This window comes from Manacus candei, unplaced genomic scaffold (genome assembly GCF_025592945.1).
Source record: "Manacus candei isolate 608988 ecotype Guabito, Panama unplaced genomic scaffold, ASM2559294v1 h1tg000045l, whole genome shotgun sequence".
NCBI classification, from domain to species: domain Eukaryota; kingdom Metazoa; phylum Chordata; class Aves; order Passeriformes; family Pipridae; genus Manacus; species Manacus candei.
The window spans coordinates 7,487,452-7,509,991 of NW_026138093.1; the positions used below are offsets into that span (position 1 = coordinate 7,487,452).

At 55.1% G+C, this 22,540-nt stretch overlaps 1 protein-coding gene and 1 pseudogene across 1 annotated transcript in view; one reads left to right on the forward strand and one right to left on the reverse strand.

Annotated features, from left to right (window-relative positions):
- LOC127474830 (zinc finger protein 883-like) overlaps positions 1–19,248 on the reverse strand; it is a 334,043-nt pseudogene extending 314,795 nt beyond the window's left edge.
- Positions 1–22,540, forward strand: part of LOC127474810 (uncharacterized) — a 1,039,526-nt gene that overhangs the window by 360,787 nt on the left and 656,199 nt on the right.

Consider the following 22,540-nt stretch of genomic DNA (forward strand, 5'->3'; position numbering starts at 1 on the left):
TCCCTTTGTTCCCAGGAGGTTCCTTTGTTTCCATCAGACCCTGCCACGTCCCAGACTCCCTTTGGTTCCATGAGGTGCTGCAGGGTCACAATGTCCCCTTTATTCCAGGAGGTTCCACCATGTCCCAGGGTTCCTTTGGTTCCATGGGATTCCACAGGGCCAAAACTCCCTGGTTCTTCTCCTTCCAACATTTGTGGGCCCATTCTCTCCCTGCCTGGGATGGAGCACCATTGTGTTTCTGCAGGAATGGATCCATGGCCATCCTGCCACTGCACCAATTGAATGCTGCACAAACGTCACTGCAGGCCCGACCCTGGATGCAGGAACAGTCTGGGAACTCCAGGCCTGCTCCCATTCAGCAGAGCCAGTCGGGGTCCCAAAGAGCACAAGTGATTGACTGCAACCCCTGCAGTTCTCTGGTATTGCTGGGGACAAATGCATGAACTGCCAGGAGCTCTGCAGAGCCCTGACAGTGCCACTGCAATCCCAAGCTGCATTGCCCGGGGCAACCCTCAGCACAGCCAAGGCCACAACCCTTCCTGAAAGGTGTCCCTTCTGGGCAGGGCCAGGGGGACAAACCCCTCCATCTGTCCCTGCACATGTTGTGTCCAGTTCTCATCCCCCACTTAGGGACAAAGTCAGGGTACATTGGGTGTTTAACTTTGCATTTGCTTCACTCTTTTGTGCTTCCAACACACACACATCCCAGTCTGGGCACAGTCTGGTCCCCCAAAGAACACAAGACCTGACTATTTGTGGCTCCTGCTGCAGTGGTTGCAACTTGGGCCACAATCTGTGCCAGGAGCAGAGAGGTCCCTCCCCACAGAAACTTCTTGGCAGTGGAGTTATTAAGAAAACTGGACAGGCTGTGGGGATCAGTGTCAGGGCATGGCCTCGAAAGTGTCTTGAGCAGCCTCCTGTTTACCATGACCAGCTTTTTCATCCCTTTTCTCTCTGTTTTCTCACAGTTGTTGCTTCACAAACCACCATGACCCCACCATTTCCCTTCCTTTGATTCTTCCCTAGAGATCCCACCACAAGTCTTTCACAGTCCCTAAATGTGCTTTCTTGGTGCCCATCATAAGAATCAGACCTCAAACAGAATCCCCCATCTTCAACTGGCAAGGTCATCCTGGGAGGCTCTGCCATTGACCCATTTGGTGAAACTCTCACACAGAGATGCTGGAACTTTATTTGAATTGATTTTTTACCTTTTGGGTTTACAATGGCTTCTCCAAAAACATGGTAATTCCTGTCCTAGCAACAGTAATTCTTTGGAGAAGGAGTTTGGGACTCAAAGAATCACAGAATGGTTTGGATTGGAAGGGACATAAAAGCTTATGTGGTCCAAGTCCCTGGACATGGAGAGTGACATCTTCACTAATTGAGGCTGCTCAAAGTTCCTGACCTTGAAAAATGCAGGGATGGGACATCCTCTTCTGTTGTAGTCCTTGCCAGCCCCATTGGTAAGTATTTCTTCATTTTATCCAATAAAAAAAAGCTCCCCTATTTCAGTTCAAAGTCATTGCCCCATGTTCTGCCACTACAGCCCTTGGTAAAACATAATCCTGTGACTATCTTAGGCCATGTTTTCATCTGCAGACACCTCAGAGAGTGCTCAGAGATGTCCCAGGGTTTGGAGGTCTCAAACATGACCACTCTACAGGGGCAAAGGAGTCATGAGTTCAGTGGTGTGCAGGCAGAGGACAGCAGAGAAGAACCCTGGGAGTGCTTGAAGAGTCACTTCAGAGAGGGGGGATGCTTTTGTTGTAGCAGAAAACAGCACGAGAAAGAAAGAATTAATGGCAAGTGCAGCTGAGGAGGTCCAGGCTGGTACAAGGAGAAAAGGAATTTCCCTCCAAGGGCAGTGCTGTGGTGCAACACATCACCCAGAAGGAGTCTGGATGAGCCCAAGGCTTTGTGTGTGCAGGAAGAGCCAGGGAGGACGCAGAGATGTCAGTGCAGGAAGGTGCCAGCCAGGTGGGGCAGCCGGGGGGATGAGGACAGCCTGAAGGGAAAGGGGCAGGGCATGGACACCGTAGGACAGCCTGGGCTGGAGAGGAGACAGGCATGGGGAGAAGCTGAAAGGCCCTGACAGAGCCACCTTCTGCAGGCCTTTGGCCAGGGCTGCTGTCTGTGCCCCTGATGCCAGGAGGAGCGGAGTGCCCCTTGCAGCCCTGGGGCCTCATGGCCTCCTTGTCCCTGCTCAGCAGCCTGGCAGGTGCCACCCCATGGTCCTGCCCTTGGCATTGCACATCCCACATCCCAGTGCCCCAGGAAGAGCCCTGAGGAATGAGGCAGGGACAGTATCTGCCTTCCCAGGGGCTGGGGGTCAGGCCTTGGCCTGTTGGATTAATCAAATACATCCAGGTTTCCTCAGCATCGGAACCACCTTTCCCTTGCTTGTCCATTCTTGTCATCACTGCAATTTTCTGTTCCAACTTGAATCTGGGGACACTTTCACAGTTGTGTCCCACATTGAGACCCAGTAAAAGTACAAGAAACTTCAGTATTTCAATCTCATTTTGACTTCTTGAAAAGTTGTTTGAACTTACTCTCAGGGACTGAGTTTCACGTAAACAACACAAACCCCCTCTGGGGGTCATTAAAGACCTGGAGCTGTTGCTGTGCTGCTGAGCTGGGCCGGGCTCCTGGCACACAGGGAGTTCCTGGCAAGCAAGAAGAGCTTCAAAGAGACAGCTCTGCCCAGAAGCAGCTCCTCTGCACAGCCCAGCAGGGCTGAGGGCACTGCCTGCAGCACCCAGGGCACAGGAGAGAAGGCAGAGAGATGAGAGGCAGCCTGGGCTGGGAGGTGACTGAGCTCTCACTAGGCAAGAAACCTTCCCAGGATTTGAAGGAAGAATTCTCTGGCTGTAGGAAAGTTCAACTTGCCTTCCTGGAGGCATCTCCTAAAGCTGCCACATCCCACATCTTCCAGGATCTTTCAGCAGGACTCTCCCAGTTGCTGCAGTGCAGGGGAAGTGGCCATATGGCAGAGCAGGGCAGGAGCTGCAGGCAGCAAGGGCAGAGAGGAGAAGGGAGCAGGAGGTTCAAGGGATCCTGGGGTGGGAGGACAGGGCAGAGCTGCTCAGGGCAGAAACCTTGCCAGCCCTTTGCCACGGTCAGGCTCTGGCTGCAGAGCAGTGCAGGTGAGTTCCTGCAAGTGCCTCTGCCAGCTGCCAAATGGCAGCAGTGGCAGGAGCTGTCAGGATGGCTCTGCTGGATTTGCTGGGGTGCAGCAGGAGAAGCTGCTGCAGAGCAGGACTTGCTGCTGCCCCATCAGAGGCCCAGGGCCAGAAGGTTCCCTGTGGCAGGGCTGGCTGTGGGGTGGGAAGGTGGGGGTGCAGCCAGGGGTGCCCAGGGCTGTGGGGCAGAGCAGGGTCCTGCCCCCAGAGCTCTGTGTGCTGGGGCAGGGACTCTGCTGCCTGCCAGGGTCAGCTCTCAGCCCGGCCAAGGAGCTGCCACGGGGCTGGGGGAGAAGGGCTGTGGGGAAGGAACAACTCCTGGGAGGGCAGAGCAGGGCAGAGTCCTTCTGATCTCCAAAGTGGGCTGCAGGGATGAGGGCTGGTCACAGCTCCAGATCAAAGCAGGAAATTTCCCAGAAGGTATTTGCAAGAGGCACAGACAGACAGGAGGTACCTTAAAGTGAATGAACCAGTTCTTTCAGTGTTATACTCTGGGTTGTCTGGGTGTTGACTGTGACAGAGAAATTAATCTCTGAGTACAGGAGGAGACACTGAAACTTGAACTCTGTTAGATTAGAGGAGATTGAACCTGAGAGTGTCAGACATCAAAACTGTCTTATAGACACATCAGTGTCACTTTCTCAACCCTGAGCCCGGGGAAGCAGCTGCTGGCAGGGACAGCTCCAGGCAGCAGAGCCCTGGGCAGGGAGTGGGGGGCAAGTGCCTGGGGGAGGGGGTGTTCAGGCAGCTCTGGGGGCCCTTCCCTGCAGCTTTGCTGGGCACTGTGTGCTGGGCCATAGAAATGAGGATTCCTGCAGTGGAACTTTCCCAGCTGTGATGGTAAAAATAGAAAACACAGGTACAGTTATTCCAAGGACAGACTAAGCTTCTGCTCTGCAGCTCCAGCTCTTCTGAGTCTTTAGGGTAGCGATGGAACTTTTGTATTCAAGGTCTCTTACATCTGACATTCCTTGTGTGTGTGAGAGCTTTACCAAAAAATTCCATGTCTCCCTGGAGCAGAGCAAAACTGACTGCTTGGCAGTGCATTTGGTGACATTTGACACATGAATTTCTTTTAGCAATGGAGTGGCTTTTCCATAGAGGTCTATCTTAACTGTTCCCTGTCCTTTCTTTTTTTGAACAGATCCTGTGCTAAAAAGCATCAAATGCCCAACAGCAGCTCCATGCCCCAGTTCCTCCTCTTGGCATTCACAGACAGGCGGGAGCTGCAGCTCCTGCACTTCTGGCTCTTCCTGGCCATCTCCCTGGTTACCCTCCTGGCCAACGGCCTCATCCTCAGTGCCATAGCCTGTGACGACCACCTGCACACCCCCATGGGCTTCTTCCTGCTCAACCTCTCCCTCACAGACCTGGGCTGCATCTGCACCACTGTCCCCAAAGCCATGCACAATTCCCTCTGGGACACCACAACCATCTCCTACAAGGGATGTGCTGCACAGGCCTTTCTGCTTGTCTTCTTTCTTGGAACAGAGTTTTCCCTCCTCACCATCATGTGCTACGACTGCTACGTTGCCATCTGCAAACCCCTGCACTACGGGACCCTCCTGGGCAGCAGAGCTTGTGCCCACATGGCAGCAGCTGCCTGGGCCACTGGCTTTCTCTATTCTCTGCTGCACACAACCAATACATTTTCCCTGCCCCTGTGCCAGGGCAATGCCCTGGGCCAGTTCTTCTGTGAAATCCCACACATCCTCAAGCTCTCCTGCTCACACTCAGGCTACCTCAGGGAAATTGGGCTTCTCTTGTTTACTGTCTCTTTAGGACTTGATTGTTTCATTTTCATTGTGTTCTCCTATGTGCAGATCTTCAGGGCTGTGCTGAGGATCCCCTCTCAGCAGGGACAGCACAAAGCCTTTTCCACGTGCCTCCCTCACCTGGCCGTGGTCTCCCTGTTCCTCAGCACTGGCACATTTGCCTACCTGAAGCCCCCCTCCATCTCCTCCCCATCCCTGGATCTGGTGGTGTCAGTTTTCTACTCAGTGGTACCTCCAGCACTGAACCCCTTCATCTACAGCCTGAGGAACCAGGAGCTCAAGGATGCCATAAGGAAAATGATGACTGGATGCTTTTCAGGAGCAATAAAAAGCCAGTTTTCTGGTGCATAGCATTCAGAATGGGACTCCTTAATGGCCCAACCTTCCTGCTCAGTATTTTCATGGAGGTCATCAGGTTCTTCTGGCAATATTTCTGTGCAATTAAATATTGTTATACATCTGCCTTCTAATTTAGTTTCTATTCATTGAATTGGACCCAGAGATATATAACTGATGAATTGTACTCTCTGACTATTTAAAAAAAATAAAGGACCCTGCAGTGCACTCTTTGTCCAAGACCCTTCTTCTTAGCTGTTCCTAAAGGACAGCACACTGCAGGACAGGGTGTATTTGCAAACGGGAAGGGGACAATAATCCCAGCCCAGCAGCACTGCCAGGGAGCAGCAGTGCTTGGTCTTTGCAGAGCTGCTCTCTTGCCACTTCCACACTGTCCTCCTGAGCCCCTTTCTCGCTGTAAGGCCTGAGTGCTCTCTGAGAACAGTCCTGTGGGCTGGAAGCCCTTGGAGCACAGGCAGGGACAGGCCCTGGGAACTTGTGAAGCAGAGCTGGGCTCCCTTCCAGCATCTCCAGGATGCTGTGGGATCTTCTGAGGCCACTGCATGTACTGGGTCACTTCTTCTGTCACCTTGCTCCAGGGCTGGAACTCTCCTGCAGTGTCCCCATGACACTCCTGCTCTCTGCTTTCCAGGTTCCATTTTCAGATCCAGTCTTCCCCTCCTGCTCCCAGGGACATCCTGGGAGTGCTTCAGAGCTGCCATCCTGGGGCAGCTCCTGCCCAGTGTGGGCAGGCACAAGGTCTCTCCAGCTGCTCCTCTCACCTCCCCAGAGCCACTGTTTTCTGCAGCCTCCTCCTCCTTGCCCAGCACAGCCCTCCTGGCACAGTTGGACACAGCCCTTGTTCTACCCCCTCCTCAGGCACCTGCCCAACCCCCTCAGCTCCAGCCTGAGGGCCAGAAACCTTCAGGGCAGGGAGGCACCAGGGGAAATGCTGAGGAAACCTTTCAGCTGCACTCAAATCCAATTGGAGGGGTTGGCCTCGAGGAAGAAATCCCTTCTCATTCTCCAGAACTACCAGGACAGCTTGTGTTGTGTCCTGAGCATTCCTCTCAAAGTGTGGGCTATGGAAAAGGTTTTGGTGTCAGGGATATTGAGAAGGCTGGGCAGTGTCACTGCGAGACCTCTCCCAAACCCTTGGAAAGGCCAGAGCCATCCCAGAGCTTCCTGGGGCCTTGGCAAAGGCAGACATGAAACCAGTCTGCAAACAGGGCAGCAAGGAGGGTTGGCAGAGTTCCAGACTGCTCAGGCTCAGCAGGGAAGGGGATATGGCAAGTCCTCCTGCAGCCATTCCCAGGCATGGGAAGGACAAGGCAGGGATTGCAGAACCCCCGTGGGAGGGAAAAGAAGGGGATGTTTTGTGCTCAGACTTTATCAAGGTCCTTGACATAGTCTCCTGTGGTCTCCTTATGGCCAGAGTGGTGAGAGTTGGACTGAAGAAGTGGAAGATGTGGTGGGTGGGAAGTTGGCTGAATGAAGAGTGTCAAATAAAATCCATGGTACAAAGTCGTTTTGGCAGCAACTTCCTGATGAAATCCCTCAGTGACCAGCCTTTGAACACCAATGCAGAAGATCTCTCTATATAATGGGACAAAAGGGATTTTTGAGTCCTTTGTGGATGATGCCAAATTTCAGGGAGCCCTTGAGCAACCCGTCCTGGTTTAAAGACACATATTGGGGCGGGAACTGCAATAAAATGAATTCACTCCTCTTTTATTCCCCACCAGTACAAGGAGACAAAATATAAGGAGCTATAAGTGAGAAAATAAGAGTTTACTGACAAGAAATATAGCAGCAAACCCAGCAATACCAACAAAACAGTTCAAAGTTACAACAGAGAGAGAATTGCCTCCTCTCTCCCCCCTGACCCAACTCCCTTTTGTAAACAGATAAAACCAGGGATCAACAGGTGCCTCCCTTCCCCCTTTTCTTCCTAAATGAACAAAGAACAAAAATTAAACCAAGGGAAAGAGGGAGTAAAGCAAGATGTGGAAAACTCTCTGGTCTGAGATCAGTTGTGCTGCCCAAGAACACGCTGACTCCAGAGGTGTCCAAGCGGGGCAGAGCCGGCGACTCCGGTCCGTGCGGCGGCGGGGGGGAGGCAGCGATTCTGCTTGATTCCATGGAGTTCTGGGCAGGCACAGTGGCCCCTTGGTTCCAGGAGGTTCTGAGATGTCTCAGGGTTCCTTTTGTTCCAAAGAGACCCCGCATGTCACAATGGTCCCTTGGTTCCATGAGATTCCACAGTGTCCCTGCATTCCTTTGGTTCCATGAGGCCCTGCAGTGTCACGGTGCCACTTGATTCCGTGACGTTACAAAGAATCAGAATGGTCCCTTGATTTAAGGCCAACTGCACATGGGGCTGCCTTGGGGGGAGTGTGGGCACCCAGACAAGGGAGTTGTCACCCCCCTGGACTCAGTCCTGGGGTCACCACATCTGGACTGGTCTGTCTGTCTGTGAGGTTCCCCATTCTGGAGGAATGAGGAAGAACTGGAGAGGGTCTAGAGGAGACCTGACAGGATGGAGCTTTTCTCCATATTGGAAATAGAATGAAATCTCCACAAAGAGTAGCATGGAAGGTTCAGACTGAAGGTGAGGAAAATGAAATATCTCTCAGTGGGAACCCTTGTCGTGCAAGAGGTCACCCAGAGGGAGTCAGGATCAGCCCATGGCTTTGTGTGCCAGGGAACAGCCAGAGCTGGTGCAGAGACATCAGGGAGGGTCTAGAAATGCTGCTGGGAGGGGGTGGGAAAGCAGGAGGGGTGTGTGCAGCCTGCAAGGGCAGAGCAGCAGCAGGGCCAGGGCAGGACAGCCTGCAGGAGAGATGGCCAAGGGCTCTGGCAGGGCTGCAAGGCCCAAAGGCACCCAGGCCTTTGTCCCCTTGCCTCTGGCAGCTGCCTCTGCCACTCAGGCCACCACAAGACACTTGCCTGGCAGGTTCTGCACTTGGGTTCTGCCTCGCCCCTCCCTCAGGAGCCTGGCAGGGGTTGCCCAGTTTTGGGCCTTTGTTGTTCCTCCCCCTCCCATCCCAGTGCCCCCCAAACAGCCCTGAGCCAGCCGGGAGGGACAGGATCTGCTGGGCCAGGGCCTGGGGCTCAGGCCTTGGCCTTTGTGCTCCACAAAACCAAGGCAGGCTTTGCTCAGCATTGCAGGGGCCTGCCCAGAGCCTTTGTCTGCCTGCACTCCTGGCCTCCAAGGAGCTGCTCCAAGGAGTCCCTGGGGAGGCTTTGGCAGTGCCTGCCCTCAGTGGGGCCCAGCAATGCTTCAAGGCACTTGCACTTTGGCTTCTGACTTCTTCAGCAGCTGCTTCAATCTTCTCTCAGTACCTCAGGATCATGGGCTGGGCTGCAAACACACAGTGGGGCTCATTAAAATGCAGAAATCCCTCAGGATCTCTTTGTCTTCCTTTAATTGTCTTCAAGGCAATTTCAAAACAAGTCTTCAAAGTTTGTACTTTTTTTGTTTTAATTCAATTATGGATATTTTTTAGTTCAGAGAAGAGGTGATAGAGGTGTTCTCCAAGTGATCTTGATGCTGAGTGTCTCCTCAGGAGATCCACACTGACCCTGGATGATCAACCTTGCTCCTCACCCCCCAACCTCACCAGTTCTGACATGGCCCATCTTGGACTGACAGCTGATGCAGCTCCAAACACACTGTGGGACCCATTAAAACACTAAAAACAAATTATTTTTCTTTCTTTAATTGTCTTCAAGACGTCAACAACGAATTTGAGTTATCTTGTACTTTAGCTAAGGAGGAAGATTTTAAAGTGGAAGTCATGAAATATATATATATTTTTATGAAAGGGAATGATTTACACAGAGCCTTGGGATGCAAGAAGGTCAGGGTGAAAAGGATTTAGACACAAAGAAGAGGGGGCAAAAGAGTTTTGAAGCACTTAATCATTGACCAAGTGAGCAGTTTTCAAGTGATTCAATAGCATTTGCCACAATTTTAACAGTGACTGAATTATAGATTCCCAAGAACAACATTCACCCCACAGTCAATTCACACCCACACCCAGGCAGAGACAAACATCACATCTCTCCTGTGATATCATATAATCCCTGTGACGTCACATCCTCCCCTGTGACATCACAGCTCTCATGTGACATCACATCTCCCCATGACATCACACCTTCCCTGTGACATCACAGCTGCCCTCTGACATCACACCTCCACTATGACATCACATCTCCCCTATGACATCACAACCATCATATGACATCACTTCTGTGAAATCATAACATCTCTGTGATGTCACATCCTCTCCTGTGACATCACAACTTCCCTATGACATCACAACTCCCCTATGACATCACACCTCTCCTTTGATATTGTATCATCCCTGTGACATCACATCCTCCCCTCTGACATCACATCCTCCCTGTGACATCACATCCTTCTTGTGACATCACATCCTACCTATGATGTCACATCTATCATATGACATCACATCCTTTCTGTGACATCACATCTCTATGACTTCACATCCATCATATGACATCACACCTCTCCTGTGATATCACATCCTCCCCTGTGACATCACATCGTCCCTGTGACATCACACATCCCCATGATATCACATCTCCCCATGACATCACATCCAGTGTCATCCAGATCCATCCCAAGGTTGGGGGTGTGTGTGAGACAGGCAGAACCACAAATGCCTGCACAGCCCAGAGCAGTCAGTGTGGGGCTGTGCTTGCTGCTGCAGAGACCCCTAGGGAACAAACCCAGGAAGGAGTTTGGGGGGGGTGTCCCTAAGGAGGACACTTGCCTTATTATTCTTATTATTTGTAATATCTTACAGATCTATCACACAACACCTAAGGATGGATTTTATAGAATATGTGCCATAGATATTTGGGTTGGGTCTGGCTGAGCTGCAGTTCAGTTCCCCACAGCAGCCCTCCCAGGGCTGGGCTTGGCATTGGCAGCTGGAAGGGTGTTGAGAACACCCCAGTGTTTTGGCCACTGCTGAGCACAGCACCAACACTGGGACATTCCTTCCTTAGCTGAGGGCGAGAGCCTGGCAGGGGACCCAAGTAGGCCAGCTGAGCCCAACTGACCCAAGGGACATTGCAGCCCATGGGAGGTCAGCTCAGCTCTAAAAGCTGAGGCCCGGAGCAGGAGGGGGGCATTCATTGTCTGGTGGCTGCCTGCTGAGGAACCGTCCCGCGGACCCAAGCCCTGCTCCTGGGGAGTGGCCGACCATGGCTGCTCATGGGAAGCAGAGAACAAACCCTGCTATCTTTTGCTTTAAATAAACTGTCTTATCCCAACCCACCAGTTGTTTTTTTTCCCACCTTACTCCCTCCCCTGTCCTACTGAGAAGGGGAGTAATAGAGTAGCTGGGAGGGCACCTGGTGTCCAGCCAAAATCAACCCACCACACACCTGAACACTTCCAGAGACTCCACCATCTCCCCGGGCTACTTGTTCCAATGCCTGAACACTCTCTTAGTGGAAAAAGGGGTTTTGAATATCTAATCTAAGCCTCACCTGATGCACCTTAAGGCCGTTTCCTCTCTTCCTGTCACTAAAGACTTTGCAGAAGAGACCGATCCCCACACCCACTAAAACCTCCTTTCAGGTCATTGCAGAGAGCAATGAGGTCCCCCCTGAGCCTCCCCTTCTCCAGACTCAACCAGCCCAGTTCCCTCAGCCGTCCCTCAGCAGACATGTTTTCCAGAGCCTTCCCCAGCTCCGTTCCCTTCTCTGGACACGCTCCAGCCCCTCAAGGGCCTTTTGGCACTGAGGGGCCAGAACTGGACACAGCACTCCAGGTGGGGCCTCCCCAGTGCCCAGCACAGAGGGGCAATCAGTTCTCTGCTCCTGCTGGCCACACTCTTCTCCACAAAGGCCACCATGCCCTTGGCCTTCCTGCCCCCCTGGGCACACTCTGCCTCATATCCAGCCGCTGTCAAGCAGCACCCCCAAGTCCCTTCCTGCTGAGCAGCTCTGCAGCCCCTCTGCCCCCAGCCTGGAGCATTCCAGGGGTTGTTGGGAACCAAGGGCAGGCCCTGACACTTGACCTTATTGATCCAGCCTGTCCAGATCCCTCTGCAGAGCCTTCCTGCCCTCCAGCACATCCACACTCACACCCAACGTGGTGTTGTCCACGACTTTCCTGAGGGGGCACTTGATCCCCTGGCCCAGATCATCCACAACGATGTTAAACAGGAGCAGCCCCAACCCTGAGCCCTTGGGGACCCCACTAGTGACCGGCCCCACCTGGATTTCCTTCCATTCCCCACCACTCCCTGGGCCATCAGACACTTTGTCACCCAGTAAACAGTTCCCCGGGCAAGTCATGAGCAGCCAGTTTGTGCAGGAGATGCTGGGGGAGATGGTACCAAAGGCTTTCTGGAATTCCAGAGACACATCCCTGCCTTTCCCTCAGCTGCTGAGCGGGTCCTTTGTCAGAGAAGGAGATGAGGTTGGTCAGGCAGGACCTGCCTTTCCCAACCCCACGCTTGCTGGGCCTGATCCCCTGGTTGTCCTGCCCCTGCCATGGGATGGCACTGAGGAGGATCTGCTGCATGGACTTCCCTGGTCCTGAGGCCAATGGGACAGGCCAGGAGTTGCCCAGATGCTCCTTTTGGCCCTTCCTGGGGATGGGCATCCCATTTGCTTGTTGCCAGTCAGCTGGGACTTGTGCAGTTGTGCAGCACTGCTGGGGAATGAGTGAGAGTGGCTTGGCCAGCTCTTTCTCCAGCTCCCTCAGGACTCTTGGCTGCATCCCATGTGGGCCCAGGCACTTGGGGGGGTCTCACTGGCAGAGCAGGTCACTGACCATTTCCTCCTGCATTGTGGGGGCTTCACTCAGCTCCCCATCACCAGCTTCCAGCCAAAGCCTGCCTGCCAGGTATCCAAGGGGTCAGTTCTGCTGCCCCTCCTTCCTTCCCCCACAATGGAAAACTCCCTCATTTTGGGTCCCTGTGCCCCAGACGGCTCCGACCACCACCTCACCCACCAGTCCCACAATCATGGAATGTTTTGGCTTTGGAGGGGCCTTCAGGAGAATCTCAGGACCCTCAGAGGAAAGATTTCCTTCCTACTATCTCCTCCAACCCTTCCCTCTACCCGTGTGAAGCCACTGCCCCTTGTCCTGTCACTCCAGGCCCTTGTCCAAAGTCTCTCTCCATCTTTCTTGATGGTTCCTTTCAGGCACTACAAGGCCACAATTAGGTCACCCCAAAGCCCTCTCTTCTCCAGCCTCAACAATGCAAATTCTCTCAGCCTTTCCTCACAGCAGAGCTGCTCCATCCCTCTGATCCTTTTGCTGCTCCCCTCTGGACTCCAACAGGTCCATGTCCTTCCTGTGCTGGAGCCCAGAGCTGGAGGCAGCTCTGCAGGTGGGGCAGCATTACAACCACGCATGTTCCAGCAAGGACATGGTAGAACCTCATGGAACCAAGGACCATTGTGACACTGCAGGGCCTTCTGGAGCCAAAGGAGCCCTGGGACACTGGGCAATCTCATGGAATCAAGGGGGCACTGTCACCCTGGCAAAACTCCTGGAATTCAGGGCCCATTGTGACACTGCAGCTCCCCATGGAACAAAAGGAACCCTGGGACGCTGCAGAAACTCATGGAACCAAGGGACCATTGGGACATTGAGGGGGCTGATGGAATCAGGAGGCCATTGGGACAATCCAGGGTCTCGTGAAATCAAAGGAATTCTGGGACACTGTCCAACCTCCTGGAATCAGGGTTCCTGCTGACATGTGTGTCCTCCTGGAACCAAGGGAGCCCGGAGATATTTCTGAACCTCCCAGAATCCAGGGCCCATTGGGACCCTGCAGAACCTCCTGCATTCAAGTGCTCCTTGTGAAACTGCAGGCTCTCCTGGAACCCAAGGATTCCTGGAACACTGCAGAGCTCACGGAACCAAGGGGCCACTGTCCCACTGCAGCTGCTTCTGAAGCACAAGGGACCCTGGGACAATGGGAAATCTCCTGCAATCCAAAGGGCATTTTGGGTCTGCAGGGCCTCATGGAACTAAAGGAACCATTGGAGACTGTGGAAGCTCATGGAATCCAGGGGCCATTGGGACATGTGGGGCCTCCTGGAAGCAAAGGAACCCTGAGAATTTCTGTGGGAACAAGTTAAGGCAGCAGCAGCTGCATTCAGTTAATCAGGATCAACAAAGAGTGTTTTGGCCTTGATTGGTATTTTCCATCCAGAGAGTGCTGTTTGCCAAAGTGGAAACCACTTGGAATGCCCTGCATGGTTTTTTCTCTGTGTTTTTCTCTGGTGGCTGAACACAGCCAGCACATGAGGGGAGGGGAATGTGTGGGATCACGGCACTGCTTTGGGGTCATGCTGGGAATTCTGGTGGACTAAAAGACAAAGCCCAGGCGCTGTTTCCAAAGGAACCCCAATGAAAGGGGGACACCGGAAAGATGGGTGGACAAGTCCCAAAATGGAACTCTGTGTGTGCAGCCTCATTTTCTCCTTCAGCAGCCACAGGAGAGAGGGCAAACAGTGGGGGTTGGGACCCCAAAAGTGTTCAGGGGGGAAATGGAGGATTGAGGGGACAGTGGGAATATAGAAGGAACGGGGAGAAGGGTGGAAAAGGGAGGGTTGTCTGGAGGGTCTGACGGTCCCATGGAGGTATTTGGGCACAGGGGGTTGGCAATGGGGGGTGGCCCCCCTGAGCTCCCAGCTTACTTTGGGGTGCAGGGGGCTGCTGGATCCAATCTCAGACTTGGGTTATGCCAACATAACATAACTAAACCCAGTTTAGAGGAATTACAGAGGTGTGACTGAAACACTTTTGTCCCCCAGCTTTTAATGATGGCAAATCAGATCTATTGATAGAAATGAATTTATTTAGAATTACAAATGATCAGACAAAAGATCTTCATCAGAATTATTTACTGCACAACAGAAACACTAAAACTACCAGGAGTACAGCATAAGATAGGACAGTGCTCTACACTAAAGCAATTGTTGAAGCAAATCTACTCAAGCTAGCACAAAAGCACTAATTCTTAATTAGAGATGGATGGAACTCCCCCAGACCAATGCTGGTGGGGAGATCTCTGCTCTCAACCTCCAGCAGTGACCTTGAAGGGTCCCCAGCCAAGGCAAGAATCTCCCCACACACCCCTAAGAAGGGTTCTGTTGTCAGAACCTGCCCCTGGGAAAGGGGACTGGCCCATTCTGGTCAAAAGGGATGGACTGACAGTCACTGGGCTCCAGGGGTTGCCTCACCATCAGGGGGTTCATTTGGGGTGGAAGCAGCGGCCGAAGCTCTTCCCGCAGTTGGGGCACTGGAAGGGCTTCCCTTATTGGTGGGTCCGTTGGTGTGAGGTCAAGTTAGAGCTCTGGGTGAAGCTCTTGCCACACTCCCCACACTTGTAGGGCCTCTCCCCAGTGTGGATGCGCCGGTGTCTGACAAGGTGGGAGTTCAGTTTGAAGCCCTTCCCGCAGTCGGTGCAGCGGAAGGGCCTCTCATCCGTGTGCGTCCGCTGGTGCAGGAGGAGATTGGAGCTGGTCTGAAACCTCTTCCCACATTCCAAGCACTTGTAGGGCCGTTCCCTGGTGTGAATGAGGTGGTGGGAGCGGAGGTGGGATCTGTCACTGAAGCTCTTCTCACATTCCCCACATGTGTAGGGTCGTTCCCCAGTGTGGATGCGTTGGTGGGTGCGGAGGCTGGAGCTCAGGCTGTAGCTCTTCCCACAATCCCCACATGTGTAGGAACGTTCCCTGGTGTGGATATGCTGGTGGGTGCGGAGGGTGGAGCTGTCACTGAAGCTCTTCCCACATTCCCCACACCTGTAGGGCCGTTCCCCAGTGTGGATGTGCTGGTGGGTGAGGAGGTGGGTGCTCTTCCTGAAGCTCTTCCCACATTCCAAGCACCTGAAGGGCTTCTTCCTGCTGGGAGGCTGATCAGGGACCACCAGGTCAGAGCTCCCCCTCAAGCTCTGGCCGCCTTCCCAGCACAGGCTGGCTCTTTCCTCCTCAGAGCACCCTGGGCTGGCTTTGGAGCCCCTCCTGCGGGGGGATCTCCGGCCCTTTTCCTCCCCGCTGCCTTCCTGCGCCGGGGAGCCCTTCAAAACGGCCTCTCCCACCAGGGTCTCACGGGGGGATTTGTCCTCCGCGCTCTCCCTCCTCAGCTCGGGGCCTGGGGCAGGAAGCAAGAAGGACAGGCAGGGGATTTGCCTCCGGCCCACAGGGAAGGCCAAGGACATCCCCCCAACTCCGGCCCCGGCAGGACGGCGGCGCCAGCGGGGTTGTCCTGCAGCCGGGGCCATGCTGGGCTGACAGAGCCAGCACAACACCCGCCCAAAGGGACACTGACTTCCTCCTCACCTGCCTGGGGGGCCCAAGGCATCTTCCTCTTCCTCCCAGCCTCCTCCTCCATCCGCCCAAGCTTTGGGAAGGACAAATCCTGATGGGGGGGAAAACAAGGGCTGAGCTCGTTGGCTTGGGGGTTCCTCCTGCCCAAGTCCATCTCTAGAACTTACCAGGCCTCCTGTGACCATAAAGACCTCCAAAAGCCAAGATCCAGCCCAGAAAAACCGAAACCACTGACATTCAGGCAAAAAACCCCCCAGAAATAGTGAGATGAACCTCTCACAAACTGCAAAGATGTGAGATTCAGCTAAAAATACTCCAAAATATCAAGATTCAGCCAGAAAAACTCTCCCAGAAGTTCCCCATCTCTGGTCTCTCCCCTCTGGGGTTCAGAGGGTCTCCCCTCTCTGGGAAGCTGGGGCGTCCCACTTAGGGATGCTGGGAGTGTTGGGGGTCCCAAGGGTCCCTTCTCTTCTGACTCTCGCCTTCGGGGTGCCGCGTTCCCAGACATTCCCCCTCTCCAGGTTCTCCACTTTGTTGTCCCGGGGATCCCAGGGGTCCCTGCTGTCCAGGTTTCACCTTCTCTGCAACCCCTCTCCAGGCTCTCGGGGTACTTGCAGCTCTCCCCTCTCTCCAGCCTCCCCTGCTCTCCAGGGATCAAGGCATGGGGACATCAAGGCTCCCCCATGGAAACCCCGCTCCTGCTCTCCCCACTCCTCTTAGCCCCCCTCTCACACCCCTTTTCCATTGGCCCTTCAAACACTGACTCCCCCCCAGCTCCCTTTGGGGGTGACCCACCGCCCCTCACACTCCCTTTGGGGGTCCCACCCGCTCTTTTCCCTTCTCTCACCCCTTTCCCATCCTGGCCGCTCCGCTCACCCGACAGTGGCAGGAAGGGCAGGGACAGGGGCGGAGCAGCAACAGCAACAGCAGGAGAACAATCACCCCCCATCCCATGGGTGCCCAGGAAGGAGGAACTCGTCCCAAATATCCTGGGGGGAGTGTGGGGGGTTGGGACATAGTCAGGCTGCCAGCACAGATTTCCCTGCAAAGTCTGCAGTGAGTCAAGCTCTGCAGAGGAGATTGTGCCCCATGGATGGGATTGCAGAGGCTCCCTCAGGTCCCCAGAAGGAATCAGCAACAAGGAAGAGACACAAAAGGTCCCCTCGAAAATTTCAGGGGAGTGTCCTGTAGGGAGGGGACAGTGTCACCCCACCAGGGCGGGGCTGGCAAGTGGGAGGCTGCTCCAGGGCTCTGCAAGAGGCCTCGTGCTCTGCTCGGCCCCAGACCTGGCTGGTACCAACACCCCCGGCTGCCCCCGGCCCTGGGCAGCTCTGCTGCCACAGGCTGTGCCCTCACCGTGGCCCTGCAGTGGCCCTGCCTGTCCCTCACCCGTGGCCCTGTCCCTTGGCTCTCTCTCTGCCAGCTCAGTGTGGGGCACACGGGCTGGGGGTCCCTCCCAAGCCCCCCGGGCAGCCGGCGTTGGCTGGGGGGATGTGAGGGCTGGGCCTGCTCAGCACAGCCCCGGCCTCGTGCCCAGCGCCTCTTTCCTGACCCACACAAGAGCTTCCTGCCCCCCCAGGGCTCCCCTGCTGCTGCCTCTGCTCCTGGCCCTGCCTTTGCTGCTCCCTTGGCTGGGGCAGCGGCTGCAGGGGGGGATGGCAGCAGCTTCAGCTCCACGGCACTTCCTGGGGGGAGCTCAGCCGGGGGGGACGGGCAGGGACCTGATGGGGATGGACAGGGGCCCAGCAGGGACAGCCAGGGCCTGCAGGGGAAGGCACAGGGACAACCTGGCCCCCCACGCTGCCAGGGCTGTCTCTGCTCCTCCTTGCAGGCTCCGTGGCCAGGCACAGTTTGTGTTCCTGGGTGCCCACCATCTCAGCACTTGGAGACGCTCAAATCAGCGCCCGCAGCTCTGCAGCAAAGCCCCAGCTCACCTGGCACACAGGGGATGGACACAGCACCTGCTCGGGGATGGGCAGTCACAGCTTCTGTCTCTTCCCCACCACGGGGCTCTCCTTCCTCAGCAGCACCTCTGCCTTGCACTTATTCTCAGCCTCACCTCAGGGACAGCTCTGGGCTCACCTCCGCGCCACTTCTCAGCCTCACCTCAGGGCCTGGGCTCAAGGACAGGAACCTGCAGGGAGGGGACATCAGGTGCAAGCTGAGGGCTGCCTGCTTGCACTGGCCTCTGGGCTTCTTTCTCCTTCTACAACCATCCCACAACTCAGCCTGCTTTTCTAACACCATACATTTACAGACTAACCTTGGAGATAGATATGGACAGACATCTCTGTCACCCTGGGGATGGAGCCTCAAGCATGTGCTGCCACAGGAATGGCAATCACAGAATCCCAGAATCAGCTGGGTTGGAAAAGACCTCTGAGATCATCAAGTCCAACCCTGGATCCAACCTCGCTGTGCTTCCCAGACCATGGCACTGAGGCCACATCCACTCTCACCTTCAACACCTCCAGGGACGCTGACTCCACCCCTCCCTGCCCAGCCCATTCCAAGGCCTGATTACTCTCTCTGCAAAAAATTGCTTCCCAATATCCAACCTAAACCTCCCCTGGCACAGCTCCAGACCCAACCCTCTTGTCCTACTGCTGCTTCCTGGCAGAACAGCCCCACCCCCACCTGGCTCCAACCTCCTGGCAGGGACTTGCAGACAGTGATGATTCCTGCTGGGGACCTGAGGGAGCCTCTGCAATCCCATCCATGGGGCACAATCTCCTCTCCAGAGCTTGACTCACTGTAGACTTTGCAGGGAAATCTCTGCTCACAGCTTCATCCTGAGCACAAGGTCAGTTTGTATCCCCAAGTGCTGATCCAATGGGTGCCCTGGGATTGGAGCCTGGGCTCTAATTAACCTCTCCTGTGCTGCCAAACAGCAGGAGCTGTATGGCCAAGGGACAAACTGTGATCCCTGTCAGTGTCCATGGCCCCTGTCAGTGTCCTTCAGGGGAATTGGGAGGAGGAAATGAAGAAACCAGTTTGGAACTAAACTGGTGTTAAAGTGGGAAAAACCTCCTTCCATGGAAATAAAACTTAGACAGTTTTTCCTGGGCTGAACAAGCTCATTCAGGGATGAAGGACTGGGACTTCTGTGGACACTTGTGCTGGTTTCTTTGGACACTTGTGTTCCTTCAGAGAGCCCCTGGAAACACTCTGCTGTTCACTCCCAGTGCCACCAGTGCCTGGGTCCTGTCTGCAGCAGCAGATTGCAGTGGGACAGGAGAAATGCTTTTCTGAGCCTCTGGGCTGGACACAGGCACAGCCTGACCCTGAACCCAAGGGAAACAAAGACAAATTCCATGGCTTTAGATGGACCAAGGCTGGGGGGGTTTCCTGAGGGCAGCACTAACCAGACTTTTGTGTGTGTGTGTGAGACAGGCAGAAGCACAAATGCCTGCACAGCCCAGAGCAGTCAGTGTGGGGCTGTGCTTGCTGCTGCAGAGACCCCCAGGGAACAAACCCAGGCAATAGTTTGGGTTTATTCCTTGCTCTGTGTCAGTGGAATAGAATGTTCCACAGGAGCTCTGTCCCCCTCTGTGGCACCGGGTGGCTCGAAGCTGAAGAGAGGGAGGGGGTCAAGTGCAAGTTCCCTTCTGAAGTGTGTGTCCTAAGGAGGACACTTGCCTTATTATTGCTTATTATTTGTAATATCTTATAGATCTATCATACAACACCTAAGGATGGACTCTATAGAATATGTAGAATATATCTGATTATTGCTTTATCTGTCTGTCCAGACAGATATTGTGTATGCACAGAGATTGTATTTGAGGGATATGTTCCTCTCAATACCCTGTGAGCTCCAATCCCAAGGCCAGCAAATTCCTGAAGCTCCCCCTTCTGTGCCCTGCAGGTTTTGGCAGATTTGCAGGAGCAGGGGAATCATTCCCTGCAGCCCCTTTGCACTGTAGGAAATGGGAGCCCTGTGCACATCCTGCTGCCTCCAGATTCCATTCTGGGTGTGGGAACGACCTGGTGGGGAGCAAAGAAATGCCTGGTTCTGCAGGAGCTGCAGATGCTCAAGGGGCAGCAGGACCAAGTCAGGGGCCTGAAGGGGGCCTGGGGGGCTCTGGGGTGCGGGAGGGTCCTGGGGGAGCTGGGGAGGGGCTTTGGGGATTGGGGGTACAAACCAGGACAGACCAGTACAGACTAGTACCTCCTCACTGCTCCCCAGATCTCTCCTGGAGCTGGGCCACCTTGTCGTGGGACACCTGAGCCCCCCCCCCCCAGTGCCCTCCCAGTACAGTCCAGTGCCCCCAGTACAGCCCACTGTGTTCCTGTCCCAGGGTGTGGGTGATTCCTCTTTGGGGGGGGTTGGAAGTGATTTGAGGGGGGGCTGCGGGAGATTTGGGGGGATCTGAGGAGTTTGGATGGGGATTTGGGGGTTTTGAGTGCCTTTAGGGAAGTTAAAAGACGTCTTGGGTACATTGGGGGGTCAGAGGTACCTATGGGAGGAGGGGATTAAAGGGAAAATGGGGGTTAGGGGACATTTGGGGGAGGTTAATGAGGCCTGGGCGGGCAGAGGAGGGGCTGCACCAAGATCAGGTGAGTCCTGAGACCCCTCCTGGTGTCCCCAAGACCCTCTTGGTGTCCCCAGTTCCTCCCTTAACACCCTGAGACCCCCCTGGTGTCTCCAATGTTCCCAGGGACTTCCCATAGCCCTAATTCCCCCCTAGGCACCCCGAATTCCACTGTCCACAAACCCCTCTCCACTGTCCCCAAGGCCATTCCATATGTCCCCAACCATCTCACCCCAGGAGCCCCCCCTGGACCCTCTGACCACAAAAACACCCCCACACACACTCATAGAAAGGCCAAGGGCATCTGGGGAAACATTGGGGAGAGTTGGGGGGCTTTGTAGGGCCCTGGGTGATTACTGGGGGATACTGGGATACACTGGGGGGAACTGAGGGACACTGGGAGGGCACTGGGAGGGACTGGGGAGTTACTGGGGGATTACCAGGACACACGGGGAGACACTGGGAGGTTACTGGGCCATACTGGGGGTTACTGGGTGCTCACTGCAGGATCACTGGGCCATCCTGGGGGGCAGTGGGAGGTCACTGGGACACACTGGCTGGACACTGAAGGGGTCAGTGGAAAGTCACTGGGATATACTGGGGGCACTGGGATCCCCTTACCCGGATGTGGTACATTTCCTCCCCCCGGATTTTGGGGGGCATCCCTAGGACTCCTCCTCCTTGGGACTGGGGAACCTCCTGAACCCACTGCTGGGCTTTAGGGGACCCCCCAAAATGCCCTCAAAACCCCTGAAATCCCCCCTCGACACATGAAAACCTTCTCAAGGTCCCCTCAAATGCCCTCAGACACCTCATCCCTCCCCAGCACCCTCTAAACCCTCTCAGTGACTCACAAAACCCACCTGGGATTCCCCAGTCTCCTTTAGGGACCCCCCAATCCCCCTCAGAGACCCTCAAAACCGTCTAAGACCCCGTAAACCCCCTAGCGACCCCAAAACTGCCTAAAAGGTCCCGCCAGGACCCTCAAACCTCCTCAGAGACCCCCAAACCCCACCTGGCACCCCCCAAATCTCCTCAGAAACCAAAATCCCCTCAGAGACCCCCAAACCCCTTCAGGAACCTTCCACCACCTCCTGAGTCCCCTCAGGACACCGAACTCCCTCAGGGACCCTCAAAACCTCCTCGGTTATCCCCGCACCCCCCCGCTAAACCCTCCCGAGCCCCCCGGGGGACTCACAGCGCTCAGAGCGAACCGCAGGCCCCGCCGCCATCACCGAGTCCCGGCTGCGCGCGCACCGCGCTCAGAGAACGCCGCCGCAGCCAATCAGCGCGCGGCCACGCCCCCGCAGCCCCGCCCCCGGCCCTGCCGCGTTGGCTGCCGGGAATCGGTGATGGCGGCGGGTCGGTCGGTGAGCTCTGAGTGCGGGCGGGGGGTGCGGGAGAGCGGGGTCTGGGGATCCCCTCGGGGGCTGCGGGGAGCGCGGCTGGGGGGGGAAAAGCTGGAGGGCTCGGGAGGGTTTAGCGGGCGGGTTCGGAGCTTCCCGAGGGTCAGAGCGCAGGGCCTTGGAACCGTCTCGGGGGCCGCGGGGCCCGGAGGCCTCCCAAGAACCCGGAAGGGTGATTCGATTCCTGAGAAAGTCCCTCGGAAAAAAAAAATCAAACCCACCCAACCCAAAAAAGAACTCTAAAAAAAGGAAAAGTGAGAAAAAGGTGAAGGAAAAACTGGAAGGGCGAGGAAGATTTTATTGCTTTGCTTCAGTTTTTCCTTGGTCTCCCCCTTCTCAGATTCTCTGCTCCCTTCCTTTACAGAAAGCTCTTCTGCTGTTCTGTGGTTTTGTGGTCCCTTAGGGGCTTTTAGAGGTCCCTGAGGAGGTTTTGGAGGCCTCTGAGGAGCTTTGGTGTCGCGAAGTGACTTAGGGGGGAGGTTAAAGGTCCTTGAAGGGGTTTGGGAATCCCTGAGGGAGTTTTGGAGTCTCCGAGGGAATTGGGAGGTCCTGGGGGCTTTGGGGGGGTGTCTTTGAAGCAGTTTTGTGGGTTTCTAGGGGGATTTACAGAGTCCCAGACGGTTTTGAGGGTCCCTGATGGGGTTTTTGAGGTCCCTGAAGGGGCTTGGGGGTCCCAGGTGGGTTTTGCAGGTCACTGAGAGGGTTTAGGGGGTCCTGGGGGGGAGATGAGGTCTCTGAGGTGATTTGAGGTGCTTTTGAGAAGGTTTTGATGGGTCCAGAGGTGGATTTCTGAGGGGGTTTCAGGGGTTTTGCCTGGATTTTGGGGGTCTCCGTGTCAGTCCTGTCTGGCCATGGCCAACTAAAACTCCTATAAGGCCATTTCCCATCCCACCACAGCGCCTCTGCCAGCCCAGCGAGCCAACCCCAGGGAAAGGGGATCCCAATTCCCCCTCGAACCCCAGAGACTC